The sequence below is a fragment of the Callorhinus ursinus genome, unplaced genomic scaffold, assembly GCF_003265705.2.
Source record: "Callorhinus ursinus isolate GAN/ISIS: 27379988/994484 unplaced genomic scaffold, GSC_fseal_2.0 scaffold58, whole genome shotgun sequence".
Lineage (NCBI taxonomy): Eukaryota > Metazoa > Chordata > Mammalia > Carnivora > Otariidae > Callorhinus > Callorhinus ursinus.
Genome location: NW_027397120.1, coordinates 261,417 through 269,140, shown reverse-complemented (window position 1 = coordinate 269,140; position 7,724 = coordinate 261,417). Strand labels below are relative to the sequence as shown.

At 59.5% G+C, this 7,724-nt stretch overlaps 2 pseudogenes; both read right to left on the bottom strand.

The window, feature by feature from the left end:
* Positions 1-753: 753 nt before the first annotated feature.
* On the bottom strand, positions 754-1,277 carry LOC112830335 (U6 snRNA-associated Sm-like protein LSm3 pseudogene; annotated as a pseudogene).
* Positions 1,278-2,675: 1,398 nt separating this feature from the next.
* LOC112830290 (olfactory receptor 226-like) lies at positions 2,676-3,597 on the bottom strand (annotated as a pseudogene).
* Positions 3,598-7,724: the final 4,127 nt, after the last annotated feature.

Genomic DNA, 7,724 nt, shown 5'->3' with positions numbered 1-7,724 from the left:
CGTGGCCCCCAGTCCAAGAGCCCATGAGGCTCCTCCATCAGGCCCCTGCTTGCTCCCCACCTCATCTCTGCTCTGGGGGTTCTTTCTGTCTTCAGTTGGGGGCACCTGCCCAGCAGCCCAAGCCAACACTGGGGCCTTGTCCATGACCCCTAGTTTTCACTCCCCCAACATTAACTAGTCGCCTGATTGGGCTGCTTATGCCTGTGCCCCTCTCCCCCCGCAGCCCATCTCCGACTTCTCCCCCTGTGCTCAGGTGGGCTGTCCCTCTGACCCAGCTGCAGAGTTGTCTCTCCAACACGAAGATCAGAGCGCGTCTCCACTTTGTTTAAAGTGGCTTCCACCTCTGCAGGAGGATGTTTGGGGAACACATCTGCCATGCTGGTAGCCTTGCATTCCAGCACCTTCTGGTTTGCGGCTGTGCTTGGTCTCCTGACACTGCTGTTCTCCTGTGGGGCACTCCACACTCGCTGGGGCTGACTCACGTCCTCACCCATCCTTGGCATCCATGCCCCGCCTGGAACGGGTCGTGTCTCCCTGGCCTTGGGGGCCCTGCTGTGTGGCAAGCCCCAACCGGAGCTGCTTCTGTTGCTTCCAGACTAAGCCAGGCTGTGAGTTCCCTGACCCAGCTGGTCTCTGCAGGGCCAAGCAGCTCCAGCGAGAGGCTGGTACTCAGTGCTTGCTTTATTAATTGTCAGACCAGTGAGCCAGTAGTATTTTCACCCTAGGTTTTTTTTTTTTTTTTTTTTTTTGGTGATCACATTTATTGAAAGGGTTGGAAAAAAATTAAAATGCCCTTTAGCTTAAGAATTTTTTAGTTATCTGCAAATCAACTCGTTTCAGGAGTGGAAGAATCCTTGGTCATTTCTTAATATCAAAATTTACGCAGGTTTCTCTTTTGAATGTCTTCTACATTTAAAGAGGCAATCATACAAAAGCTCCTATATTCCATACATGATAAATTCTTTGTTTCAGCCAACTCTTAAAGGAGGGGCAACTAGTACAACACCATCTCCCCGGACAAAAAGCATTGGAATATTCCATTTTGTTGATTTATATATCTCTTCGTATGTTTCCTCATCAATTTCTATAGTAGTCACAGTTTCTTCCACATCTCCCAATATCATACTTAAATGCTGATCATAAGCATGTAATCTGCCTGGAAGCTCTCTGTCATTTCTCATTTTCACATAAATTTGCTCAACCAGGCTGAGCCTGATGAGATCCAGGGGCTCTTCTACAGTGTTGGTAGTTTGTTGCTGGTCCATGTCGTCCGCCATGTTTCAAACCCTGGGCCTTTTTTTTTTCTTCACCCTAGTTTTTAAAGTGATTACTTTACAGAAGTTTGATTTGGAAGGACCTCCATTATGAAAGTGGGAAGTGCTCAAGGTTTCAGACCTATAGGCAGCTTGCATGGGCCGTTTGCTCTATCCTGGTGGCTGCCACGGCAGTTGGAGTCTGTGCCAAGACACCTGGCAAGATGCAGCGATGGGTCAGTCTGTGCTGGGATTGCCCACAGTCCTGGCCCAAGGGGCTACGTGGGGACTTGTGCCCTGTTCCTTGCAGCGCATGGCCCATCACACCCACGGAGCCCAGTGTGTGCATGCTGAATGAGCAGCCTTAATGTTCAGTGTCTAGTGTGTTTCTGTGGTGGCCCAGAGAATGAAGCTCAAAACCCCCATTGTCAGTTGCCCAAGATGAACATTTTAGATTTCCCCAACCTTGCCAGCACGGTTGACAATTATAACCAGAAATCCTGCAGAGGCACCATGAGATTTCTGACCAGCACTCAGGCTGCCTTTGAGCACAGGCTGGGGCTGGGCCTCGTGACCCTAGAAGCGGTGGCAGAGCCTCATGGGCTGTCACAGGCTGGGGCCGGGCCTCGTGACCCTAGAAGCCGTGGCAGAGCCTCATGGGCTGTCACAGTCATGCCCCAGTGGGGACACAGGGCCTTCTGATGCCATGGCACCAATCATCTCAGGAGAGCAGGCGGAGGTTCCTCTCGGACGATCCAGGTACTGTCCTCCCTGGTCAGCCAGGCCTGTGGTGGGTGTGGACCCCCACCCAGTCTCCACTTGGTGACGATGTGCTTGTGGGAGCCGTGGCCAGGGTCAGCTGCACAGCAGGGCCAAAGTGAGCCAGCTTGGAGGGTCCTATACACCAGGTCCGTCACAGAGCAGGGAGGCCACAGTCGGGCAAACGGCTGGAGGAAGTGGAAGGGGCGGAGGGGTGTGAGTCCCTGTAGAATCAGCACCAGGGCTGGGTCCATGTGGAGCAGAGCTGTGGCTCGGGGCCTACACATCGCTTTCAAGCCCAGCCTTGTCTACTCTGCGTGCCCCCATTGGAGAGGAAGCTGGTCACAGGGACGCTGCTCGGGACGTGCCGCCAGGGGACTGCTGGCGGTGGGCGGGCAGCTCCCTGCCTTCCCGGGGTCTTATTTGCCCCAGGACCCTGGGGATAGCAGGGCGAGGGGGCTCCACACGGGGTGCCCGTTCCAGGCATTGGTTCCCTGGTCGTGAGCCGGGTTGGGGTGGTCATCCTGTATGGTGTCCCGGGCAGGTCCCGCTAGATGAGGGGCAGGGACAGGGAGGACTCTGCCTTCAGCCCCTTGCCCTGGTGGAGCTGCTCAGGAGATAAACAGGAGACACTGAGGCCCAGCGCGCATCCTGGGGAGGCTCCTAGGACCGGGCACTCAGGGCCTGGGCTGCCCTCCGAGCCGCCTTGCGTAGCGCCTCCTTGACCTCCTGGTTCCGCAGGCAGTAAATGATGGGGTTGAGCAACAGCATGAGCACCGTGTAGACCACGGACACCAGCTTGTTGAGGTCGAAGGAGTAGACGGCGCATGGCCGGGCGTAGATGAGAGGGAGGCCGAGTTGAAGATGACCACCACAGCCAGGCGCGCGGTGCAGGTGGAGAAGGCCTTGTGCCGGTCGGTGGCAGAAGCGATGCGCAGCACGGTGCCGAGGATGGCGGTGTACAAGAGAATGATGAGCAGGAGCGGCCCCAGCAGGAGGAGCAGCGCCAGGAGGAAGTCCACCAGTTCTGCTGCGGACACGCCAGAGCACGCCAGGTTCAGCAGGGGGGACACATTGCAGAAGAAGTGGTTCATGATGTTGGGGCCACAGTAGCCCAGGCGCGAGATGAAGAAGACCTTTCCCAGGGAGACGGTGAAGCCTAAGATCCAGGAGCTGGCGGCCAGGAAGCCGCAGAAACTCGTGATGGCGGGGTAGCGGTTGTAGCCACGACGCCCAGGAGCGTGAGCTCGGTGCAGGCCAGCACCAGGAAGAAGTACAGCTGTGCCACGCAGCCCACGAAGGAGATGTGGTGGAGCGGGGACGCCGCCAGGCTGAGCAGCATCTTGGGCACGGTGACAGAGATGTACCACACCTCCAGGAAGGACAGGTTGCTGAGGAAGACGTACATGGGCTTGGGCAACGGGGCACTGACACGGATCCCGGTGAGAAGGACCACGTTCTCCGAGACAGTTGGTGTGTGGGCCAGTGTGAATAGCACCAGCAGGCACATGGGGAAGCCCAGCGAGCCCGGGAAGCCCACCAGGATGAAGTCTGTCACCTCGGAGCAGTTGTCCCTGGCGGACATGGTGTGCACTGCCTGGTAGCAGAGGAGCAGGTTAGGTGATGGCTGGGGGGCGGGGTGCGGGAGGGAGGGGCCCCGTCCTGGTCAGTATCCCCCAGGACTGCCCACGGCGGGGCCCGCGGCCTCACACGTTTCCTCCGGGCACTGGGTGGGGGGTGGGCAGACGTGGGCTCTGCCCTGGAGCCACCGGCCCTGCGTGGTCACAGACGAGACAAAGGCCGTGGTGCGTTGGGGGTCTGTGCAGGGCACACGAGAAGGCCTCAGAGGCCTGGCCTGGGGACCTGCTAACAGGTGTGGATGAGGACCCACCCCAGGCCTGGCTTGGACCCACTGGTGGGGAGGGGGGAGGCCGTGGCCAAGGTCACCCAGGTCGGAAGAATGGGTGTCGTGGGTCAGTGGGCAAGTGAGCGGCCTGGGGCGGACGAGGAAGGGCTGGGCCCGGAGCTGGGCTCCTGCCATCTTCCTGGGTGAGGGGGAAGGCACCCGCTGCCCAGAGACGCAGCTTCCTTGTCTGTTCTTGAGATGACAGCCCCAGAATTTGCCCTCAGGTTAAGTGGAGATGTACCACACCTCCGGGAGGGATGGGGTGCTGAGGAGGACATCCATGGGCATGTGTAGTGGGGGGCCAATGAGGATCATGGCCACTCATGGGGTGCCTGTTCCCTAGGAGAATTCAGCATCCCAGGGAGTTGGAGGGATGCAGGAGGCCAAGTTTCCCACCCTGGGTCCCCTTGACACCCTGGCCAGGCAAGCTACATGCTCCCTGGAGCTCCCAGGAGCTGAGGCCCCTCCCTGGGCCCTGTGGGTCCGGCCCTCCGCCGCCTCACTCCACGTGCAGCTCCTGTCTGGTTCTGCCCAAGCCACGCTGATACAGCCACAGCTCTGCAGGGAGGTCCTCAGGGCCAGACTCCCTGTGCGCCCTGATTCCGGTCCCTGCAGTGGTGGCCGAGGGACTGACGGGCAGGATTGGTGGGCAGCTTCCTCGTTGCTACAAGGAACTGTTTTCACAGGATTGAAAGGGCCAGAGCCTCAAAACAGAAGCCGGCTTCCTTCATCCCTGCCCACCCATGGGTTTGCTGATCAGCGCCGCTGGTGTAGTGGTATCATGCAAGATTCCCATGGGTTTGCTGGCTCAGGGGCTCCCCAAAATGTGGCTGAGCCCTGTCCAGGGTCCCCCTGCACCCTGCCGCCAATCAGCCTGTGCTCTCCATTCTAGGAACGTTCCCACAGGTCACAGGCTGTGCTTCTAGATCTCCAAAACCCATTTAAAAACCAATGCAGTCATTTGTATTATGGTTGGGGTTTTAGCTTCTTACCTGCACCCCGAGTGCCTCAGAACGTGGCCCTGAGTGGATCTGCACACTCGATGTGGAAGTGAGAGTGTGCTAAACAAGCTGGCTGATATACGGGAGAATGGGTTTGGAGGACAAAACCCCTAAACTCTTACTCGGGCTCTGTTCTGCATCTTGCTGCTGTGAGCCTTCAGAGGGCATTCCCCCACACCAGGCCTTGTCCACCGAGGCCTCAGACTGAGCTTGGGGCTGAGCAGGGTGTGGCGGGTGGCCCCCCTTCCCTGGTGGAGTAGATGCCCCAGGGTACAGCTGCCCTGGTCCCCCACCTCCGCCCCTTTTTGGAGAGGCCCTTGAGCCTAGAACCGGGCAGGGTGGCTGCCTCCACCCCTAGGCCCCAGCTGATGTCCCCTTCTCAGCTTCCTGCCTCCTCCCAGAACCCCAGAACTCCCCGGGACTCCTCCTGGCCTCTGCCCTTGAGTGGCCACAGGCTCCCTCACCTCTCTCCTCTGCATACTGCCCAGTATCTGCTTGACGCCTGCAGGTACACGCAGTTTCATCCTGCAAAGATTTCAAGAAGCAGCAGAGTCCAGAGCTCCAGGGTGTGGGCACTGGGACGGGCGGCTCAGGTTCAAGCCCCACCTTCCCCAGCCACCTGTGCCTGGGACAGGACATCTGGTCTCTCTGTGCCTCAGACCCCTCAGCTGTCCCATGGGGCATGGAGGTGGGGTCCTGGCCTCAGGGGAACCCCGATCTCTGGGGCTGCCCTATCTCATGGCCTCGTGTTCCTGGGCTGCAGAGTCATTTTATAGAAGTCACATTTACTCATATTCACGATTCAACCCGGGAGGGCTCCGGGCTCTGGATACGGCATCCAGCAGCCAAGCTCCTGTGTGTGGAGCTCTGGAGCTGGAGGGAGGAGACGAGGGGCTGGTGACGTGTGCTCTGGCCAGTAGGGACCGGGAGGAAGGCTGGGGCGCAGTCAGAGCTTTGTACAGAATCCTGGAGATAGCTTGGAAGGAGAGCGTGGGCGGAGGCACCAACCACTGCACAGCCTAGGGAGGGGGCATGGGCTCCACGTGTTGGGGGGAGAGGGTGGGCTCCACGTGTGGGGGGGGGGGGGGGGGCTCCGCGGGGGGGGGGGGGGGGGGGACATGCGCTCCACGTGTGGAGGGGGAGGGTGCATGCTGGGACCGGCCTGGACTCAGAGAGCTGGGGCGGGGTCGGCGGCTGAGCCCCGGGGTGGGCGCATGGCCTGGTGGTGCCCCTGAGACATGCGGGGTTCTGGGCAGAGCAGGGCTGCTGGGAAGAATAGACTGGCGGGGCCCAGATGGGCTGCATTCAGGCTGCTGCCGGAGCTAAGGATCGCTGTGGTAGGGCAGGATGTTGCTGGATTTGCTGATGGGTCGGGCGTGATGTGGAAGAACGAGGAGTCCAACGGTGTGGGATTGGTGGGTTTTGGAGGGCTGGGGGGGGTTGGGAGTAAGTGCTTTCGGTGTGCAGATTTAGAGATGAGGGGAAGTTAGGTGGGGACATGGGCACGTGCGTCTGGAGCTCAGAGCCTTCCTGGAGATGGGCATTTGGGGTCCCACAAGGTGCGAGGCTGGGAGGAGGACCAAGGACTGGGGCCTCCGGCAGATGAGGGTGTGGGACGAGGAAGGAGCTGGGAGCAGGGCTGTCCAGCTGCGGACATGAGTCAAGATGGCCAGCCTCTTTTCCACTGCTGTAAGCCACTCCTCAGTTGCCCTGGTGAGGGACTTCAAGCATGCTGGAGCTAAGCTGTTCAGGCTGCAATCTGAGGTGACCGTTAACGTGGCCCGAGTGAGGGACCAAGGGAGGACACTCAGATACACTGCTGGTCTGTGTGCCCACACTCAGCCCTACACCACCCCTTCCCACTGGGCCTTGGTGCTGGGGAGTAGCTGTGGCCCCTGGGCAGGGCTGACCACCCTCTGGACCTCACGGCCTTGCGTTCCACCTGGGCCAACCAGGCTGCTTTGCAGAGAGGTGGCTGGAACCTTCCAGGGGAAGACGCTCTCTTACTCACGCGACTGCCTCAGCCCCTACCCTGGTCTGCTCGGGGCTTCCTGCCCTGGTGCACATCTGTGGCCCCCCTCCCCACCGCCCCTGCACGCTCCCGGGGGCCGGAGGTCAGGTGGCCCTCTGCAGGCTGTGCTCAGGCAGGTGTGTCTTGGGCTCCCGGACTTCTTGCTGGTTTGTTGGTTTTGGTGGCTGGCTGGAGATTTTCTACTTGGGAATCCCAGCACCCACCGGCAGCGCTCCTCACAGTTCCCCAGCTTCCTGCTTCCCGGGGTCCTGTTTCCCCACATCATCTCAGCCCCTTTCCGCAGACACCCCTGGCCTCTCCTGGCCCAGAACTTCACCTCTGCATCCAAGGTGTGGAGATTAAGGTGCTGCCCATTTCTCATGTCACGCCCACAGCACCCCTAGTCCCACCTTAGTGGGTGCCTAACACCTGGGCTTGCCACCCGTCCCCAAACTCCAGCGTCAGTGTTCACCCTTTTGTCCCCAGCAGAGTCTCCAGTCTGTCCCTGCAGCGTGAGCTCCAGCAGACCCAAAGGCCCTCTGCGGGCCCAGGCAGGCTTCCCAAACCCTATAGCGCCCACCCCTCCTCAGAAAACAAACCAAGGGGCAGGGACTCTGACTTCTTGCTTCCCCCACAGAGACCTTATCTTTATCCACACACATCCTGGGGGCTTTCCTGCGCCAGGCTGTGCTGACCTCTGGACCCTTCCCTGGCCTTTCCTGCCGGGTCTCCACCTTTCTTTCTGCTTTTTTTTTTTGAAAAAAATTTTTAAAGATTTTATTTATTTATTCATG